Source organism: Miscanthus floridulus, chromosome 6 (assembly GCF_019320115.1).
Source record: "Miscanthus floridulus cultivar M001 chromosome 6, ASM1932011v1, whole genome shotgun sequence".
Classification (NCBI taxonomy): Eukaryota; Viridiplantae; Streptophyta; class Magnoliopsida; order Poales; family Poaceae; genus Miscanthus; species Miscanthus floridulus.
In genome coordinates, this window is record NC_089585.1 from 90,014,377 (window position 1) to 90,035,638 (window position 21,262).

General features: G+C 48.4%; 1 pseudogene; it reads right to left on the reverse strand.

Moving 5' to 3' along the window:
- Positions 1 to 9,176: 9,176 nt before the first annotated feature.
- LOC136460804 (uncharacterized) lies at positions 9,177 to 10,134 on the reverse strand (annotated as a pseudogene).
- Between the last annotated feature and the right edge of the window lie 11,128 nt (positions 10,135 to 21,262).

Below are 21,262 nucleotides of genomic sequence, written 5' to 3' on the forward strand. Positions count from 1 at the left end.
TTGCATAATACACATGTGATGGCGAGACTTATGTGGCATGTGTGCTCTCTCTCTCTCTCTATATATATATATATATATATATATGTCACTTAGTTATGCTCATTTGCTTTGCTTCAGCGTTTTACTCCGATTCAAATGAACTTTAGTTCATGTACTCATGCTTAATTCATATCTTTTGAGTACACCATGTTGGCTTGAGTCATATAAGCATGTCTAACCCCTTTGTTCTAACTGTCAAAAGCTTATATGAACCAAACATGTTGAAAACCTCATTCATCTCTTTTACATACTCGAGGTTGTGTTGTCATCAATCACCAAAAAGGAGGAGATTGAAAGCATCTAGGCCCCTAGTTGGGCTTCGGTGATTAATTACGACACGAGATTATTATGACTAACGTGTATTTTGTAGAGGCAATTTAAGTTAGGTCATGGTAATGGCAATTTATTGGGCAATAATGGTTGTCATGCCCCTATCGATGGAAATCATTTTGGTTTTCAAGGGATGGACGACAAGGTTAAGGACAGACTAGTTCTAAGTGTCGTTTGGTGTTGGAGAGACACTTAGAGTAGTTTAGGACTTTATTTTTCCTTTGGCCATACTATTAAGGGAGGTATGGACTAGTAGCTTGACCTAGGTGAGTCTAGTGGGTTAGGTGTGGTGCACACTTGTCAAACCTAGCACTAGGTAGCTAAGAAATAGCTCAAAGATCAATTGGAGTCAACTTCATTCACATAGGATTTTGAGTTGGAAATGAATGGAGGGTCAAATGACTGACCGGACGCTGGAGGGTGAGTACGGTCAGTTCATTTGATCAACTGTAGCCGTCTAGTATTGACCGAACGTTGAACAGTAAACTGACCGGACTCTGGGTGCCAGCGTCCGGTCAACTCCAGAGACGTTTTGGAGAGGCTTTTTCGTGATCGGACGCGTCCGGTGGGTGCTGACCGGACACTGGTCAGAATCTGGTACCTGACCGGACACTGAATAGTGAAGTGACCGGACTCTGGGTGCCAGCGTCCGGTCAACATCAGTAAAGTTCCATAAAGGGTTTTTGATGACCGGACACGTCCGATCAATGCTGACTAGATGCTGGTCAGAGTTCAGGCAGAGCTTAACGGCTCTCTCTGACACAGTAGCAGGTATAACTGACCGAAGCGTCCGGTCAACACGTAGAGTGCTGACTCAGCCTCCAAACGTTATGTTTTGAATGAGGGGGTATAAATACTTACTCCACTCATCCATGGGAGGTCTCTTGCCCATTTGTTCAGCTGAGAAACACCTTTGGGGTGCAAGGGAGAGCAAGAGCCTAGTGAGGTGATTGAGATTTGAGAATCCAAGATTAAGGACCTCATTAGTGCATAGAGAGTAGCAAGTGTGCATCCACCCTTGTCATTAGGCTTGGCTTGATCAAGTGAGAGTTTGTGCTTATTACTCTTGGTGATCGCCATCACCTAGATGGCTCGATGGTGATTGGGAGCTTGGTGATCATCCAGCGGAGCTTTTGGATGACCCAACTTAAGTTGTGAGTGATTCACCATGACGGAGTGCCAAAGAATCAGCCCGTAGAGAGCACTTGATCCTTGCACGGATCAAGGGAGAGCTACACCCTTGCGCGGGTGCTCCAACAAGGACTAGTGGGGAGTGGCAACTCTCCGATACCTTAGGAAAACATCGCCATGTTCGTTTCCCTCTCTTTACTTTGAGCATTTACATTTGAGCAATTCATTTCATGTCTTTACATTCCTAGAATTGCCATGCTAGGGTGCAAAACTTTTGTGCATGAGAACAATAGAAACATATTCTAGGCATAAGGGGTGAAGTGGGCTAAGTGTAGGGGTTAATTGTTGTAAAGAATTTAGAATTAGCCCAATTCATCTCCCCTCTTGGGTATCTTGATCCTTTCAGCCACCTTGAATGACTTTGGAATGAAGTTCAAGAAAGTGCCATTGCTATGTGAGAATGACAGTGCAATCAAGCTAACCAACAATCTGGTTCAACATGCAAGAACAAAGCATATTGATCTCCGCCACCATTTCATTAGAGATCATCAACAAAAAGGGGACATTTGTATTGAGACTGTGGGCACCGAAGATCAACTTGCCGACATATTCACCAAGCCACTTGATGAGAAAAGGTTTTATAAGCTAAGGAATGAGTTGAACATATTGGATTTCTCAAATATGTGTTGATGCACCCCCCCCCACTTATATGACATGCCTCTCCTTCGAGCAACCAAGGTAAAATTTGATTGACATGGTATACATCCTTTGTTAAGGACTTGTTTTAGTGCATTAGTCATTCCTCATATTTTATAGTCTCATTCATGAAAATCAAATGAATTTCATGCTTGTATGGTACCACTATTGCTTTTTTGCTTGAATTGATCTAGTGGTAGCATATGAGATGTTTGTGGGCTTGCGAACCTAGTGTTTGATCTAAAAATGAGCTATAAGTGTTTAACTCAACATGGTACAAGATAACCCTTGAAATGAGGTGTGAAGAAGCTTGTCCTTGGATCAAACCGAGTTAAATATCTTAGACAAGTGATCTAGATTGAACTAAAGTTGGGAAAATGATCCTCACCCTATTGATTGCCTTTGATATTCTTTACCTATCTAAAATTGGACCTTTATGGTCATTGATGACAAAGGGGGAGAAAATTGCACAAAGATAGTGAAAAGATGACAGAAGGGGAGAACTTTAACATAGGGAGAGAGATATAACAAAGTAAGGGGATCAATTAAAGTTTGAGCACACAAGTAGGGGGAGCAAGCTCATAAACTTGTTGATGCATTTGAATGTGTATTTCATATATTTGCTTGCAGGACACAAGTTTAAAATTAAAATCACATGCTTGTGTGTTGTATGCTAGTTGTAGGCTTGAATGATGAAATGAAAAACTAGCATGCATAGGTTGAGTAACTAGACTTATGTTTATATTGTGAAAACTAGACCCTTGCTTATAATGTTGATCTCACGGGGTATTCCAGTTTTTGTGTATATCTAGTTACTAATGGTGCTAAGGATGGTATATTGGTGCACTCCGATTGATATCACGCTTCAAAGGTCCATCTCTTATACCTAGCATCATTTGGTAGACATTACTCTCCCACAACTTAAATACATGCATATGTGCAAGCTTCTATCCAAACTCTTAGGACATATGTAGGGGAAGCTAATGCTACCATTTGGGGTTCATGAAACTTGTCCAAGTCCTTTACACATGGTAAATATGCTTGTCCAAGCAACATGGATTCATTGAATTTCAATTCATATCTTTGTGAAAGGGTTGTCATCAATTACCAAAAAGGGGGAGGTTGAAGGTCAAGTTTGGTTTTGGTGAATTGATGAAACCCTATGTGCTAACCTAATTGCTCTAGTGATCATACGGTAGGTAGCACTATTTCAAGTGGTGGAGCAAATGAAGATCATGTTGATTATGGTGTGACCATGGTGATGATCAAGTGCTTCGACTTGAAAAAGAAGAAAGAGAAAAACAAAAAGCTCAAGGCAAAGGTGAAACTTGATAGGAGCTTTTTGGTTAGTGATCGAGACACTTAGCGAGTGTGATCACATTTAGGATCAATAGCCATACTATTAAGAGTGGTGAAACTCGTATCAAAATGCGGTTATCAAAGTACCACTAGATGTTCTAACTCATTGCATATTCATTTAGATCTAGTGGAGTGCTAACACCCTTGAAAATGTTTATGAAAATATGCTAACACACGAGCACAAGATGATACACTTGGTGGTTAGCACACTTGTGCAAGGGTGAAGTTGCGCTTGAGAAGTGAAATAGGGGCGTCGAACCGGCCTCTGGCCGGGTTCGACGGCTGACCCTAACTTAGCGCACTGACACGAGGGCGTCGGACCCTGGGCGCGCAGGTGCGTCGGATGGGTCGTGTGCCCTGTTCATTCACCCGGGAAAAGAGAGTTTGACACGGAGCTGACACGTAGCAGCGTCGGACTCATGGCCAGGTCCGACAGTGGGCGTCGGACTAGGGTCCGACCGGTTTTGAGCTCTCTGGACCTTACTGGACCGCATCGAACCCTCCCTATGTGGAGTCCAAGGTGGGTCCGACGGTCTAAGTTGGACGGTGGTGTTAGTGACCATTTGCGCAGCAATGGTCAACTCATTTTGAATGGGACACGTGGCAACATGGCAGTGGCGCTAGGGGCAGTGGACCGAGGCAACGGATGGTCCGACGGTCCCGTAAAAGCGAGTCCGACGGTCACTTATGTGACCCAACAACTTTATTTCGTGAAGGCTTCTATTTAAGCCCCATGGCTGGCTTAAGCTCACTCTCTTGTCCATTTGCATTGACATAGCAACCTTATGAGCTTAGCCAAAGTCCTCCCACTCATCTTCATCATTGATTCATCATCTTTGTGAGATTAAAAGTGAATCCAAGTGCATTGCTTGAGTGATTGCATCTAGAGGCACATGGTGTTCGTGTTTCGCTGCGAGATTCACTTGTTACTCTTGGTGGTTGCTGCCACCTAGATGGCTTAGTGCAGCGAGGATCATCGAGTGGAGGAAGGTGCTTGTCTCTGGTTCCGATCGTGGTGACTATAAGGGGTTCTTGACCTTTCCCCAGTGGAGAGGCAAAAGGTACTCTAGTGGATTGCTTGTGGCTTATGCGATCCTCATCTTATGTTGGTTGCGCGGCACCCGATTACGGGTTTGGCGTGTGATGCCAATTAGCGCGTGAACCTCTAAGTGAGTGAATCGTCACAACAAGGACTAGCTTGCTAGCAAGCAAGTGAACCTCGGTAAAAAAATCTTGTGTCATCGTTGTCCGAGGATTACATTGGTTATCTTGTGATTGATTGTGATCATCTTGTGATTGGCTCACTTCTTGACGCGTCGGTATAATCATCGCCGCCATCTCTTGTATTACATTCTTAGTGTTGCTCCGCTCTTTAGTATAATTAGTTTTGAGAGCTATCTCGTGTCGGGACTAGTGGTTAGTGACTCTCTTTAGTTAGTCTTTGAGAGCTCACTAACTTAGTGTAGTGACTTAACCAATTGTGTACTTAGAGATCATGGTCACTAAAATTATGGTAGGTGGCTTGTATTTTTAGTAGGCTAGCGCAACACTCGCTTCGTCGTTTAATTGTCTAACATCTTTGATAAGTGTTGTTGCAAAAAATTTAAATAGACTATTCACCCCCCTCTGGCCATTAGAACCTTTCAACCACATACATGCAATAGTCTGTATCACTCCATATGCCAAATGCCTCAGTTCAATAAAGGTGGAATCAGTGCCGGTCCTAAGATTTTGAGGGCCCTTTTGTGAACTCATCGCGACGACCCCTCTAGACTATATATAAATCTTAGAATATATATAAACGCTAATTTATTTTTGCAAAGCGAAAACAAATCCAGTGATATATTTTTAATTTAACATGTTTGATAATTATCGAGAAACAATGTAGACTAAAACTAATATGATTACCTTAAGGAAAAATAGAACCCCATAATATCCATTGCTTCTTATAAAAAGATGGTTCTTCGGACGTTTCTTGATGCAAAATCATCAAGGACGGTATTGAAATCAATAGTGTCCAAGGTATCCCTCTTGATGGTGCACATAGTCAATCCATTTAACATTTCTTGTGATATAGTTGATCTCAAATAGTTCTTCAACAACTTCAATTTTGAGAAACTTCTTTCTGCTGAAGCTACAATCACAGGTATAGTTAAGAGGATTCGATAGACAACTGAAATATTTGGATAGCAATCTGCAGCTATAATAAACTCCAGAATCTCAAGCGCTGACATGTCTATTAAGAGCATCTGCAGGGAACTCAAGATTCAATTCTCACCGGCCCCTTTTCAATCAATATATCTCTACCCTTATTATCAAGATTTCCCTAAGTTCTAGGATCAAAGACATCATGAATAGAAGCTTCTTGCACATCATCAATTGAATTTTCAGGTTGAGAGGAAGGCTGTAAATTTTCATTCTCTGTAGCATCATCAATGTCATCAACTTGTTCACTTAAATTATCATTAACTTGTTACTGTTGCTGCCCTTGTTCTTCAATATCAAGTGCATCTACAGGATTATCATCAGGCACAACACTGCTTGAAGGTGAAAAAAACTTATGTATAGCACCTTTTTGAAATTCAATAAATTGATCTTCTATTCTTTTCCGTTTTCTTTTCTGAGACCCCGACAAATGTTTCTTAGGTAACATTCTAAGTTTCTAACACCTAAATTAGAAGAAAAACATGACTATATGAGTACGGAGTACTAGAAGTCTAAAGTAATTAATTTAGATTAAAAAGCGATCAAGGAAAAAACACCTAGATCGTCGCCTTGCCGTCGTCTACGTCCTGTACCAGCCTACGGCCTACCTAGCAGCGTTGTACCGGACAACCATGGGACAGCCAAACGGGAGCCGCAGTGCCTGTGCCACACGCGCGGTGTCGGCGAGACGGATCACGGACGGCGATTTGCATTCACCCTTCGGCAGCGCGGGCGTTCAGCCGTTCGCATAGGGTCCTGGGCGTTAGGCGAGTTTTTGCGTAGACGCGTTACGCGTAGTATACCTAAAGGCTAAAGGGCCTACAGTACTGAGGGCCTATATACGTGGGGTCCTGGGTTGGGCCGGCACTGGGTGGAATAGAAACATCATAAAACAACGGTGGCCACCCTCCAGCACGGCAGCGCTGTCGAGAGAGAGGGAGGGAGGGAGAGAGGAAGGAAGCGGAGAGTCGAGTCAGAAGGGAAAGAGGTAGTGGTGTGGATATAGGACACAAGAGCATAGCATATTATTCGATGGACGTAGTGGAAAGCGGCGGGGTGAAACACAGCCGTGAAACTGGAATCGACCGGCATGTATAATTTTTGAGAGCAACCAGTCAACCACCGATAGTCTAACATGTGGAACAAATAGGAAGGAGCGGTGAAAGGAAATAAACGAACGGTCGAAGTAAATCTTGATAGTGAAATCGGAATTAGACGGACGAAGATGGATGAAATCTTTTTTGCTACTGTGGCCACCCTGGCTGCTCGGGAACGCGCTCCCAATTGAAGGGGTTAATTTTTCACGCTAAGGTGGTGTTTGGATCCAGTTACTAAAATTTACGAGGTGTGTTGGGAGGATGTTGTATAGGGTGTTCAGATACTAATAAAAAATAAATTATATAATCCGTCAATACTCCACGAGATAGAATTTTTAAAGCCTAATTAATCCATCATTAGCACATGTCTACTGTAGCACCACATTATCAAATCATGGACTAATTAGGCTTAAAAGATTCATCTCATAAATTAGTCGCAAACTATGCATTTAGTTTCGTAATTAGTCTATATTTAATACTTCATGCATGTGTTCAAACATTCGATGGGACAACGACTAAAATTTAGGCGGGGCAACCAAACACCACCGAACATGGGCACACTGAGTGCATGCTAACTCCGGCTGAAATGCAGGAAGTAATATTCATCATAGCATATGCAATGCCCCAATTGATATCAGAATTAAAAATTAAAAAGATCATAAAAAGATTGATAATCATAACTACATATCCTCATGCGCTATATTTGAGAAAAAGATATTAGTTTCCAGCATCATTGCCATCGACATGTGGTTAAAAAAAATCGGAAAGTAGCAATGGCATGGAAATATGGCCAGGTTTAACACATGGCAATGCTATATTTGAGAAAAAGATATTTGTTTCCAACCTCATTGGCATTGACATATGCTCAACAAAAAAATTCAAAATAGCAATGCCACGAAAATAGGGTGAGGTCTATCGGAAGCACCTCACAGGTATCGTCATCGTCTTATGATCAAGTTGGAATAAGTACATCATTAGCAATGGCATATGCTCAGACTAAAATAAATAAAGCAGCACCATAGGCACACGGTTATATATACTGAAAAGATTACAACAGTAGCATAGTGCATAGAGACATGCTTAGATTTTTTCTACCGGAAACCTTGAACCTTATGCACAAGCAAAATAAATCCATACATACAGGAAATGAAATTAAGGGATCATCATGAGAGATATAAGGTGCCAAAGGAAATAAAGGGGATTTTTTAGGTTACCATAGCAAGACCAAGCAAGTTCAGGGAGAAAGAAATAGAGCATAGCATGGATTTACAGAGGTGCTATCCATTCGTAGATGTACCGATATGTGTTCCCATTTCAAGGAAACGAATGGATCCATTGATACGTGCATCAGTGTTTAATAAATGGAGATATGGGATGGAGATTTAAGGAAACCACCTAGGTTTTCTTGTTGAATCCGTCAATCTCTATCATAGATCAGAAGAAGGGACAGTGATTAAGGGAAAGCAACTACCTTTTCTTCTCGAATCTATCAATGTCTAGCACAGATTAAAAGAGGGAAATAGAGGAGACCGTAATGGGACTAATAGAGGAGAGTGATGTTCTTGCTTCACCTGGGAGATAACAAGCGAACAGAGCAGAGGGGACTGCAGCGGAGGCACCAGAGGCCATAACCGTCGGGGCTAGCCGCGCCGCCGCAGCACCTACCGGGGGCTCACCGCCGCCCCACGCGAACCCAGAGTGGAGAGCCAGCCATGGCGGGGGGAGGGGGTGGCTGCGCCTACGCCGCTACGCCGCTGGGCCAGGGAGCGGCCACCGCGAACAACCGAGCCAGGGGCATCGCCCTGCCAGCGATGGTAGCCGCCCAGCACGCGGCACCGCGTGGGGAGAGAGAGAGAGAGAGAGGGAGGGAGGGAGAGAGAGAGGAAGAGTAGAGGGAGGGAGCGTCCCCGGGGTTGGGGCGCGTGGAGCGACGCTGGCAAGTGCGGCTCATGGAAGTGAGGAAGAGGTTGCTGGCTAGATGTGGAAGCGAGGAGAAAATTCTAGAGAGCCAATATTTTTTAGAGGGGGTAAGTGCTTCGTAGGCCCTTGAACTTGTCTTGGGGTGCCACTTAGATCCACAAACTCTCAAATCGTACTTCTGGCACCCTAATGTTGTTTAAGTATGCCACTTAGGTCCATAACTCATCAGAACAACGTTTTGGCCGACGTGGCGTGGACAGCGTGGCACTGGCGCACGTGAGCCGCGTGTGAGCCTGGTTTGGGGCGTGAGCCTGGTTTTCAACTGGCCAGAATAGGGTGGCCGGTACGGCGGCGGCCATTGCCGGAGGCGAAACCTCACCGGCGAACACAGAGAAGGGCCTACAGGCCATGATTCGTCTTGGTAAAATCACAGGAGGAGGAGGCCATGCACTGCCTCTTGCTTCTCGGCAGCAGAGGCGGGGGCGCCAGCCGCTTCTTCGGTAGAAGCGACGGCAAAGGTGGGGGGCGGGTGGTGGTGGTGGTGGTGGTGATGCTGCTGCTTCTTCAGCGGGAGGGGGCGAAGCGGTGGCGGGTACAGCTGCTTCTTCGGCGGGAGCAGCAGAGGCAGTGGCGGGTACTGCAGCTGCTTCTTCGGCGGAAGCAGAGGCGGCGGCGGCAGCTGCTTCGGCCGCTGCGGTGGTGGCTTCGCTGGTGGCAGCAGCTGCTTCTCCCGCTGTGGTGGCGGCGGTAGGGGACTGGGGCGGAAGGGCTAGGCGGTGCGCGGCAGTGGCAGCGGGCGGAGGGAGCGAGCCACCGTGAGCACCACCGGACGAGAGCAGGTTGCTAGAGGAGGACGCCTGGGGCCCTCCACAGATGCGGAGGTGCACGGCGACGTACGCCATGGTGGCCTCCTCAGCGGTGTCGAAGGTGTCGAGCCAGATGCAGCGGCGGAGCAGCGGGTCGTGAATCTTCGTGGCCCACCGACCCACGGGCACCGCCGCACGCCTGTGAACCTCGCACCCTCCCCCTCTCTGTCCTCGTCATCCTCCTCCTCCGCGCCGCCGCACCCGGCGGACTGGAGCAGCACGTGGCTGTGCTTCACGCTCACCGCCTCTGCCAAGCCCGGATGCGCCGTGCCGTGCTCCTCTCCCACCTCTTCTTCCTCGTCGTCCTCGCTGGAAGACAAGTCGGTGGCGTCCTCGTCGTGCACGATGATCCGCACCACCCGGCACCCGGCGGCTTCGAAGACGGCGTACGGCTCGGAGGTGTGCTCGTCAATGGCGGCGGCGGCGGCGCTGGTGGCGCTGCAGGGCGAGAGAGAGTCAGAGCGGGCCGGCTGGATGCGGAGTGAGCCCATAAGGCCTCTAGTCCACTGAGTTAAGCAGAGGAGGGAGCGGAGAGATCGGGTCGCGAGCTTGGCCACATGCCGACAATGGCGGCCTTGACTCGGTGCGCGGGAGAGCAGGGAAAGGGAGCGGCTGCGGCTTGGCGAGAGTGAAGCGGGGGTCCTTGCGGCTCGGTCTGCGTGTGGGGCTCGGTCGCGCAGGTTTTCGGTCGCATGGCTGCCCGGCCATGGCGGGCGGAAACCGGAGGTGGGAGACGGGTCCGACAGGGCGGGCCCATCTGGCGGCGAGAAGGGGAGACAGAGCGGACCGCCCTGTTCCGGTTGTAGTAGTGGGAAGAGGATATGAAAAGAATTGGGTGGCCTCTCTGCTTATTTGCACGCCCCAAACCAGGCTCACGCGCGTCTCACGTGCGCTTGGACACAGTCAGCGCCACGCTGTCCACGCCACGTCGGCCAAAACGTTGTTCCAATGAGTTATGGACCTAAGTGGCATACTTAAACAATATTAGGGTGCTAAAAGTACGATTTGAAAGTTTGTAGATCTAAGTGGCACCCCAAGATAAATTCAAAGGCCTACGATGCATTTACCTCTTTTTAGAGCAACCATCGATAGGCTAACACGTGGAATAAACAGGAAAAAGCGGTGAAGTAAATCCGGACAGTGAAATTAAAATCAGATGGATGAAATCTTTTTTACTACCGTGGCCACCCTGGCTGGTCGGGGACGCGCTCCCAATTAAAGGAGAGAATGTGAGCGAGAGCCTGTATCACGTAGTGTTTCTCCCGTTCCCAAACTTTGCACATGTGTATCTCAGTGTCTGGACTTTTTGGATTCTTCTCGGCCGGGTCACTGGAGACGTCACTGGAGCTTAGGCTCTATGTTGGTTGACAAGTTTGCTCCCATGCAGAAGCACATTACTTTCTACTGCTCACTGGAGATAAACCCAAAGCTATAAATAGTGAAGGCAAACAATGCTCAGAGGCTCCTACACTCTTTGGATTCTTCCACTGGGTCACCGGAGATCCATTTGGAGCTTTGGAACAGCCCAAAAACTTTTTGCGTAAGGGTTTTTAGCTCACCGGAACCTTTCAGCAAGGTCACGAGGGAACCACCAGAGAAATGGCCGAACAATAATTGATAGTTGGATTTTAGCCGTTGGAGAGGAACCGGAATTCTCTGGTGCTACTTCAGAAGCACCACCAGAGCTTCCGGTGAGTGTATTTCGGCTTGAGTGGATTTGTAACCGCTAGTTTTTGGAATGTTGCCTATATATACCCATCCACTTGTGTTATTTGGTTATCTTGGACATCTGAAGTGCTAGATACATACATTGGCATCTTAGAGAGTGCTTTGGCCTATTGTAGTGATTAGTATTCCATAATTGAAGATTAAGGACTCCATTACTGTTTAGGGAGTAGCAAGTGTGCATCTGCTCTTCTTATTAGGCTTGGTTAGGTTAAGTGAGAGTTTGTGCTTGCATTGTTACTTGGTATAACATAGACGGCTTGGTGGAGTTTAGGAGCTTGGTGATCTCTTGGTGGACCTTGTGAGAGGCCCAAATCATGTTGTAAACAACACCGGTGATCCGCTGTTCCAAAGTTGAAGAAGGATCAATCACTAGAGAACACTTGGTCCTTGCATGATTAAGGGGGAGTGATACCCTTGCGCGGGTGCTCCAACGAGGAATAGTGGAGAGTGACTCTCCAAGAGGTCCGGAAACGTCACTATGTTGTTTGTATATTTATTTTACACATTTACATTCATGCAATTACTTTCTTGGAATCACCATGCTAGTGCGACATCAGAACTTAGGCATGAAAACTTTTGTGCGGTAGAGAGAAGAAACACTTGTTAGGCTAGGTGAAGTGGGCTAAGTGATAGGTTAATTTCCGCGATAATTGTAAATCATCCCAATTCACCACCACATTTTAGGTATCTTGATCCTTCTAGTTATGTCAAGTCAAGTAAGTATGGAGATACCTGCAATAAAATGAACTTAATCCCCTTTATAGTACTGTCATTTCCTATAACTCAAATGCAAAATAAAAATAAATTTAAAGCCTTCTATATTTTTTGTGTTTATGCCCTATCTTATCTCACACAAGAATTTTGGGGTCCCCGGTCATCAATAAACTTATCTCATAGATGTATAACATGTCTAGAAACTTAGTCAACATGTTAGTTCTTTGATTGTGTGTTATTGATTAACTAAAATCTATAACTGGGCTAGATGCACTTTCACATATAAAATTTAGTGGGATAATTTAAATTATATTTAATAATAGTTAACATGGGGAATTTAGATACAAATTTAAGAGGTTAATTTAAATTGTCCATTATTGATTAACAGTGGCAAAGTTGGGTAATTTTGATACAAATTCCGTGGTTAATGTATATATTTTTTTTCATAATGGCATATGTGAGTTTTTTTTAATAAAATGAAATAGATTCGATGTCTACTATTGGTGATGATGATTAAAGTCTATCAAATTTGTGGTTGTTTCTAAATATTGTGAAAATTTCTATGTTTTTTGTTCTTAAATTGTCTAGTGAAAATTAACATGGAGACTTTGTTGAAGGCTCTAATTTTTTTTTAGTAACAATAGGTAGTAAGGTACACGTACGTTGATGGTTACAAAGAATGAGGGTGAACGTCTGCTGTATTACCAAGTTCATACGTAGACATTATTCCTCTTTCTAGACAAGCTATTCAATCATGCAGTTGCGATCGAATACCCTACAGGTAACGTCACGTATACGTCAAATACGTGGAAGCAAAGCAAACATGGCCACGTGGGTCGGCGCGCGTACATGCATACTGTGAGTACGTACAAGAATTGATAGCGCCCTGGAAACTCATAGGACCTCAAGAACTACCGTCAGAAGGCCACGGAGGGTATTCCAAACCACTTAAAAAATTTAGTCGAGGGGTCATACCCGAACCACGCCTTTCCTGTTAAGTATCTGCTCAAGGACTGCAGCCTCATGCGGCGGTTCTTGTCCGGAGGCTCCAACAAGGGGGAGCAGGGGAAAGACCCTCCCCCCACTGTGGATAACACCGAGGAGAAGGACGACGGCTTTCCAACGCCGAACGGCTGCCTTATGATCTTTGGAGGATCAGCGGCCTACAACCTCAAACGCCGTCAGAAGGTCGCGCGCCGCGAAGTCTACACGACCCAACCGGCCACACGTCCCTTACTCCGGTGGTCGAAGTCCACCATAACCTTTGATCGGACCAACCATCCGGATACCGTCCCCCACCCAGGGAGATATCCACTTGTGGTCGACCCAATCGTTGACCCAAAGCGACTCACCAAAGTGCTAATGGACGGGGGCAGCAGCCTCAACATCATGTAACCAAGACGCTCGACGTGATGGGCATCGACCGAACGCGCCTCCGTCCAACCCGAGCGCCTTTTCATGGCATCGTGCCTAGGAAGCAGGCCATGCCACTCAGGCAGATCAATCTATTCGTTACCTCTGGGGATCAGTTCAATTACAGGACTGAGATCCTCACCTTCGAGGTGGTTGGGTTCCCCGAAACCTTCCACACCATCCTAGGACATCCATGCTACACAAAGTTCATGGCCGTCCCCAACTATACATACCTCAAGCTAAAGATGTCGGGCCCCCACGGGGTCATCACCGTCGGCACCTCCTTCCAGTGCGCCTACGAGTGCGAGGTCGAGTGTTGTGGCCATGCCACGTCAGTCGTCACCTCCGGGGAACTCGCCGCCCTCAGGGAGGAGGTCGCCGAAGAAGCGCCCGACGCAAAGAAGTCGACCGGGTCGTTCAAATCGACACAGGGATCCAAGGAGGTCCTCATAGATCTCAGCCGCTCCAAGGGTAAAACGATACGCATTGGTACCACACTTTCCTCCGAATAGAAAAGCGCGCTCGTCGACTTCCTTCGCAACAACAAAGACATCTTTGCGTGGAAACCCTCGGATATGCTAGGCATTCCGAGGGAGGTTGTCGAGCATACCTTGAAAATCCATCCAGGCTCCAAGCCGATGAAGCAATGCCAACATCGCTTTGACGAGGAGAAGCGCAGGGCCATCGATGAAGAGATAGCAAAACTGTCGGCTGCCGGATTCATCAAGAAGTATACCACCCAGAGTGGTTAGCTAATCCCGTTCTTGTACGAAAGAAGAGCAGAAAATGGAGGATGTGTGTTGACTATATGGGTCTCAACAAAGCGTGCCCAAAGGATCTGTTTCCTTTGCTGTGCATAGACCAAATAGTCGACTCTACCTTAGGGTGTGAAACCCTCTGCTTCCTTGATGCGTACTCCGGCTACCATCAAATCGCGATGAAAGAATCCAACCAGCTCGCGACGTCTTCCATCACCCCCTTCGGATCATTCTGCTACGTTTCAATGCCATTCGGACTGAAGAACGTTGGGGCTACGTACCAGCGCTGTATGCTCAGATGCTTTGGGGACCTCATCGGGCAAACCGTTGAGGCCTACGTTGACGACATCGTAGTTAAGTCCAAATGAGCTGACCACCTCATTGCTGATCTTGAGCAAACCTTTGTGAAACACCAGGAGAATGGCATCAAACTCAATCCTGAGAAGTGTATTTTCGGGGTCCCAAGGGGCATGCTGCTCGGCTTCATCGTCTCCAAGTGTGGCATCAAAGCCAACCCGGAGAAGATTTCAGCCATCACAAGAATAGGCCTGATCCAGAACATAAAGGGGTTCAATGAATCATAGGGTGCCTCGTCGCCCTCAGCCACCCTCAGCCGATTCATCTCATGCCTCGGCGAACGAGGCCCCCTTTATCAACTCTTGAAGAAAGCCAACCGCTTCGAGTGGATGTCCAAGGCCTAGGAGGCACTTGACAAGGTCAAAGTGCTTCTGACAAAGCCCCCGATCTTAGTTCCTCCAAGCGATGGAGAATCCCTCCTGCTATACATAGCGGCCACCACGTAAGTGGTCAGCACCGCCTTGGTAGTAGAGCGGGAGGAAGAAGGGCACACCATCAAGGTGCAACGCCCTGTGTACTTCATCAGTGAGGTACTATCCAACTCCAAGACCCGCTACTCCCAAATCTAGAAACTCCTGTACGCCATCCTCATCACCAAGAGGAAGCTACGCCACTACTTTGAATCACACACCGTGATGGTTGTGACATCGTTCCCCCTCGGCGAGGTCGCCCAGAGCCAAGACGCCATAGGAAGAACCACAAAGTGGTCACTCGAGTTGATGGATCAAGGCATCACGTATGCCTCTCGAACGGCGATCAAGTCCCAGGTGTTGGTTGACTTCATCGCGGAATGGACCGAGGTCCAAACACCACCGGCGGTCATCGATCAAGAGTACTGGACGATGTACTTTGATGGATCACTGATGAAGAAGGGCGCCGGTGCGGGGTTGGTCTTCGTATCACCCCTCGGGGTCCGCATGAGGTACATGGTTCGGCTCCATTTCCCCTCATCAAAAAATGTGGCTAAGTATGAAGCGCTCATCAACGGCCTACGAATCGCCATCGAGTTGGGCATCCAACGCCTTGACATCCGGGGCGACTCCCAGCTAGTCGTCAACCAAGTCATGAAGGAGTCGAGCTGCCACGATGCCAAGATGGCTACGTACTGCCAAGAAGTCCGATAGCTGGAGGACAAATTTGATGGCCTCGAACCCAATCACATCCCAAGCGGTATGCTATGAAGAGGAGGCCGACGCACTTGCAAAAGCGGCGTCCGATCGAGAGCCGGTGCCAACAGGTGTCTTTGCCAGCGACCAACACAAGCCCTCGGTATGCTATGAAGGGTTAGAATGGGCCAACGATGGTCCATTTGATCCAGCCCCAGGGGCTAACCAACCGACGGCTCTGTCCGGCCCTGAGGTCATGGAGCTTGAAGAGGATCCAGCAATAGAGCCCAACCCTCTGGACGACTGGAGAACACTCTACCTTGACTACCTCCTCCATGACACGCTGCCGACGGACAAGATGGAAGCTCTGTGGCTCGCACATCGCGCCACGTCCTTAGTTCTTGTAGAGGGCGACCTCTACAAACGAAGCCACATTGGGATCCTATAGCATAGTATCCCCATCGAATAGGGGAAGCTTCTGCTGAGCAATATCCATGGTGGGGTTTGCGGTCACCACGCCATGCCTAGAACCTTGGTTGGGAACGTATTTCGACAGGGCTTCTACTGGCCCACCGCAATAGCCGACGCCGAGCAGATCGTACGCACCTGTGAAGGGTGCCAGTACTATGCTCGGCAAACTCACCTCCTGGCCCAGGCACTCTAGATGATCCCCATCATGTGGCCCTTCATGGTCTGGGGGCTCGATCAGGTTGGGCCTCTCAAAAAGGCGCCCGGGGGCTACACTCACTTGCCTGTCACCATAGACAAGTTCACAAAATGGATCGAGGTTCGGCCGATCTCTGTGATCATGTCCGAGCAAGCCGTGCTGTTCTTCCTTGACATCATACATCGTTTTGGAGTACTGAACTCCATCATCACTGACAATGGCACACAGTTCACCAGCAAGAAATTCCTTCGATTCTGCGATGAACAACACATCTGGGTCGATTGGGCCACCATCGCGCACCCCCGAAAGAACAAGTAGGTCGAGCGCGCAAACGACATGCTCCTACAGGGCCTCAAGCCCAGGATCTTCAACCGGTTGAACAAGTTCGGTGCACGCTATGTCACCGAGCTCCCTGCTGTGCTTTGGAGCCTGAGGACAACTCCTAGCCGGGCCACTGGCTACACGCCTTTCTTCATGGTCTACGGTTCTGAGGTCGTCCTCCCAACCGACCTTGACTATGGAGTGCCAAGAATTAGAGCATACGACGAACAGGGAGCCGAGGCATCCCACCAAGACGCCATGGACCAGCTAGACGAAGCTCATGACGTCGCCGTCCTCCGCTCAGCCAAGTACCAGCAGGCACTGCGTCGGTACCACAACCGATGGGTGTGGGACCGAGCCTTCAATGTCGGGGACCTGGTTCTCTGCCTCGTGCAGAGCAACAAGGACCGCCACAAGCTCTCCCCACCCTAGGAGGGGCCGTACATCGTCGTGGAAGTAATCCAGCCAGGCGCCAACAAGTTGAAAACCATCGACGGTGAGTTCTTCACCAACGCCTGGAACATTGAGTAGCTACGTTGTTTTTACCCTTAAATAAACGCATACCTTCTCTTATCAGTTTTTGTCAAAAAAAATCCCCGATCTTTAGTGACATCCGACCCCTACAAAGTGCGAGGGGTCGGACCTCACTTGAGGGCTGATATAAGTATGTTTATCTTGCAAACATTCTCTGTGTTTTCCCTCTTTTCTCATGGCAAGTCCTAAGGGCTAGGATTTTGGGAACAAAATCTGAGTATAACTGGTAGGATTGTGGGAAACCCACGCCCCAGCGGCTATGACCTCCTTGCTCACAAGCATGATCAGAATTGGTTTACCCACACTCCAAGTTTTTTGCAACCTTAACTAAGGGAAGGGTCGGAAGGCACCAAACCTCTTTTACAACAAGAGGGAGAAGAGCTAAAAAGTTGTTTGCCGTAATGAAATTTAAAGAACTTGTTCATTTTTTGCACAAATTCATCGCTTACGAAGTGATTTCATCACGAAAAGGACTGATGTATTCATAAATACAAAAGACCACTCGGGGGCTCCCCCACAACTTATTCAATTACAATTTCTGATCAGTTCTCCTATGAGTACTACTATGATCGCTGCGCCACGCTCTCCATCAGTAATGTGCTACCGCTCCGCGAGATCCTCTAGGGCGTCGTCATCTACAATGTCGAGCACCATGTCGGTGACTGTAGCACCTTCACCAGGGCATCCAGGGACTATGCCATCATGATCAGCCACAACCCTGATAATGGCACCTGGACGGGGGGTGCTTCCCACAGAAGAAAGGCCACCATGGCTGATGGATGTCTCCGACATCTCATCAAGCTTCAAGAATTGGCCAATCTGAGCGGCCGCAAGGACGAAACCCCTAGCGACGCAGTCCCGGGCGGCTTCCCCACCGACAAGACCCCCCAGAGAAGATTCACCGGAATAGCTTCCCACATGGCTCCATCCCGACAAAGGCCTCGCGGACGACGGCAAAGCAGACGACGCTCAGCACCCTCCAGTGTGACTCCTCCTTTGGTGGCAGCGGCCCCTTCTCGACAAAGGTGGCCAGCACCATCTCACCTATATTGGATGACCTCTAGCTTGACATCGCTCTCTAGATTCATGAACAGATCTGTGAGTTCTCCTCTCCCTCGCATTACCCTCTCTCACTTAGGAATTGCCGCGACATACGAACGCACTCGACGACAAGGAGAAAGGAGGAGAGGTAGCGGCTTAGGAACAGGCAAAGGAATGGGACGAGAACTCCTCTCCCCCTCCCTATTTAAGGAAGAGGCACAATAGTTGAGGAAAGGTGAAAGGTTGGGACAAAAAACTCCCTCCCTCCACTGATTCAATGCAGATGGGAAATCGATGCTGACGGGAATCCGAGGGGACGCGCTATGGTGTTTTTGTTCACCAGCATAATCGAATTCATAGTTTCCCATACCCCAAGCTTTAGCATCTGCCTTCTCGAGAAGGGTTCAGAGGGGTCCGCATGCAGAATATCCTTCAAGGAGAAGCTATCAGGTTGCTTAAAGTCAATCAAATGACTCGAATCGCCTCCAAGAGGCAGAAACAAAAAATTGCGATGCTCGTGCAGGTTATACCGGCCCAATCACGAACGTCGGACTTGAACCCCGCATGAACATCCGATAAGAGCTTCTCGTTGCTCATACCACCAAGGTAACATTATTGACCCCCACTTTCATTTCAATTAAACCCATACATCCAAACGATGCATATGCGATCGTCGCATCTCAACGTTTTGTGTCGCGTCCCGAAACGGTAGTCACATCATTCGATATGAGCAGCAACTGACCGAGGTTCGAAGGCTAGCCCATAAAGGGCTCGAGGCTGCCTCGCGTCAAATAGAGCCAGGGGAGAAAAACCGAGATGAGCCCCAGCGGCCTTGCCCGACCCTGCTCAAAAGCGGACAGGGACATCTCGACATTTCTCGTTCGATTCTAACCTCGAGCCAAACCTATAGAATCTCCGTCGAGGAGAGGCCAATGGGCCACCTGAGCCTATCTAATGTCTCGGGCATCTGTTTGGAGGCAGGTTAAGAAGCAGTGGAATGCAACATGAGGGCTCTGTCGACCCCGTCAGCGAATGATGGACCCGAATTCCACACGAACATGCCCGTTAGCGAGTTCATTGAGCGCGACACTCGAGCCATCGGGGCAAGTGTCGTTAGCTCAGCCCCTCTAGTTGAGGAAACCGAGGACGGGGTGATGCGAGAAACATGGCCGACCCCTATCAGACCCCAAGGGGCTCGGGGGCTCGAGCCGCTCGATCCGAGATTGAGAGACCGAGGTTCGAAGGCTGGCCCGTGAAAGGTCTGAGGCCGCCTCGCGTCAAACAAGAGCCAGGGGAGAAAATGTAGATGAGCCTCATCGGCCTTTGCCCAACCCGCATTGAGGTGGATAGAGTCATCTCAACCTTCTAGTTCAATCCAGCCTTTAGCCGAGCCCATAGAATCCCCATTGAGGGGGAATCTGTTGGAAGGCATGTCAAGGAGTAATGGAACATCACCCGAGGGCTTTGCTGACCCTGTCGCAAGGCAATAGGATCGGATTCTATTCGAACATCCCCGTTAGCGTGCTCACCAGGCACGTCAATCGAGTCATCGAGGTAAGTGATGTCGCCTCAACCCCTCCTATTGCGGAAACCACGGATGGGCGCAACAGTCAAAAAATGAGCCGACCCTTGACCAAATCCCCGCCACGCGCGGGGGCTCGGGGAAGGCCGGGCCAACAATAAGACCAAACGCATGGTCATGAAACGATCGCCAAAATCCTAAGTAAGGGGTACGCTAAAAAAGAGTAAGTTCCCTACCCTCGCTTCGGTCTCCAGTAACATCCAGCCCCAGCGACTGCAAGGGGTCGGATCTCACTCGGGGACTGATAAAAGGTATAAATACCACCTTTTTCGAAATAGTCATTGCATCATACCTCTTCCTCGCGTTAAGGTTAGCGGCAAGGTTTGTGGGAGCAGATAAATGAGCATGCTCGGTAAGACTGCAAAAAGCCCACGCCCCGACGGCTACGGTAACTTTGCTCACTACCATAATCGAGATTTCCCCCTTATACACCTCGGGCCCCATGGTCTTAAATAAACGGAAGGGTCGGATCGCATAAACTTTTTTTCTTGATTGCAAAAGGGAAGAAAGTAAGCTCAAATGAACAAAACAAAAATTGCGAAACAAAATCACGAATCTGTTCTCGGACACAAAAGTACAAACACTTGTCCACATATTATAGATAAATGTTTATCAAACTTATTCAACTAACTACTTTCTCTGAGGGAGAACTATGTCTTTCAGCCTGTTCGCTAGATTTCATGCAATGGGAGTCACCGCCTTCTCAATCTCGTCCAGCTCAGAGTTTTCATAGCTAGGCGCGAAGCCGAGGCTCATTACCTCCATGTTAACTTCTTGATCATAATGAGAGCGGGCAACAGCAAAGGTTTGGGTGATCCCGGCGTGAAAGGCATTCTCCTCAAGCTAGTGCACTCGCGCCGTGATATCTACGGCACGGGCCACGAGTGAACTGGTTTTCTCCGACCGCGCCACCCCCAGGTCATCGAAGACCACCTCGACGGTGGCGCGTAGAAGATCATGCTCATCACTCTTGGCCTGGAGAATCCCCCGCACCTCGGAGAGCTTCGTGCCCAGCCCCGTAGAGATGCCCTCGACCTCTAGCCTTCGGGTCATCGTGGCTCCAAGATCCGCCTAGAGGGAGTTGACCACCTAACATGCCTCGTCGTGCTCTCGGACGGCCTAGTTGCGCTCCTCGTTGACTGTGCCGTGCTCCAAGCGGAGTCTTTCTACCATCTGGCGCAGCTCGTCTTGCTCCCTGTGTAGCCAGGTGATCACCTCGGCATCCTAATTTGCCCTCTGTTGTAGGGTCGTGGACCTTTCCTCGGCTTATAGCTTGAGGTTCTGCTCCCTCTCTAGCTCTTCTAGGAGCTCGATAGCCCACTGGCTGGCCTCGGCATCCTTCTGGAGCAGCTCATCCTGCTCCTTTTGGACCCCAGCAGACGCCTCCTCATCCTGATG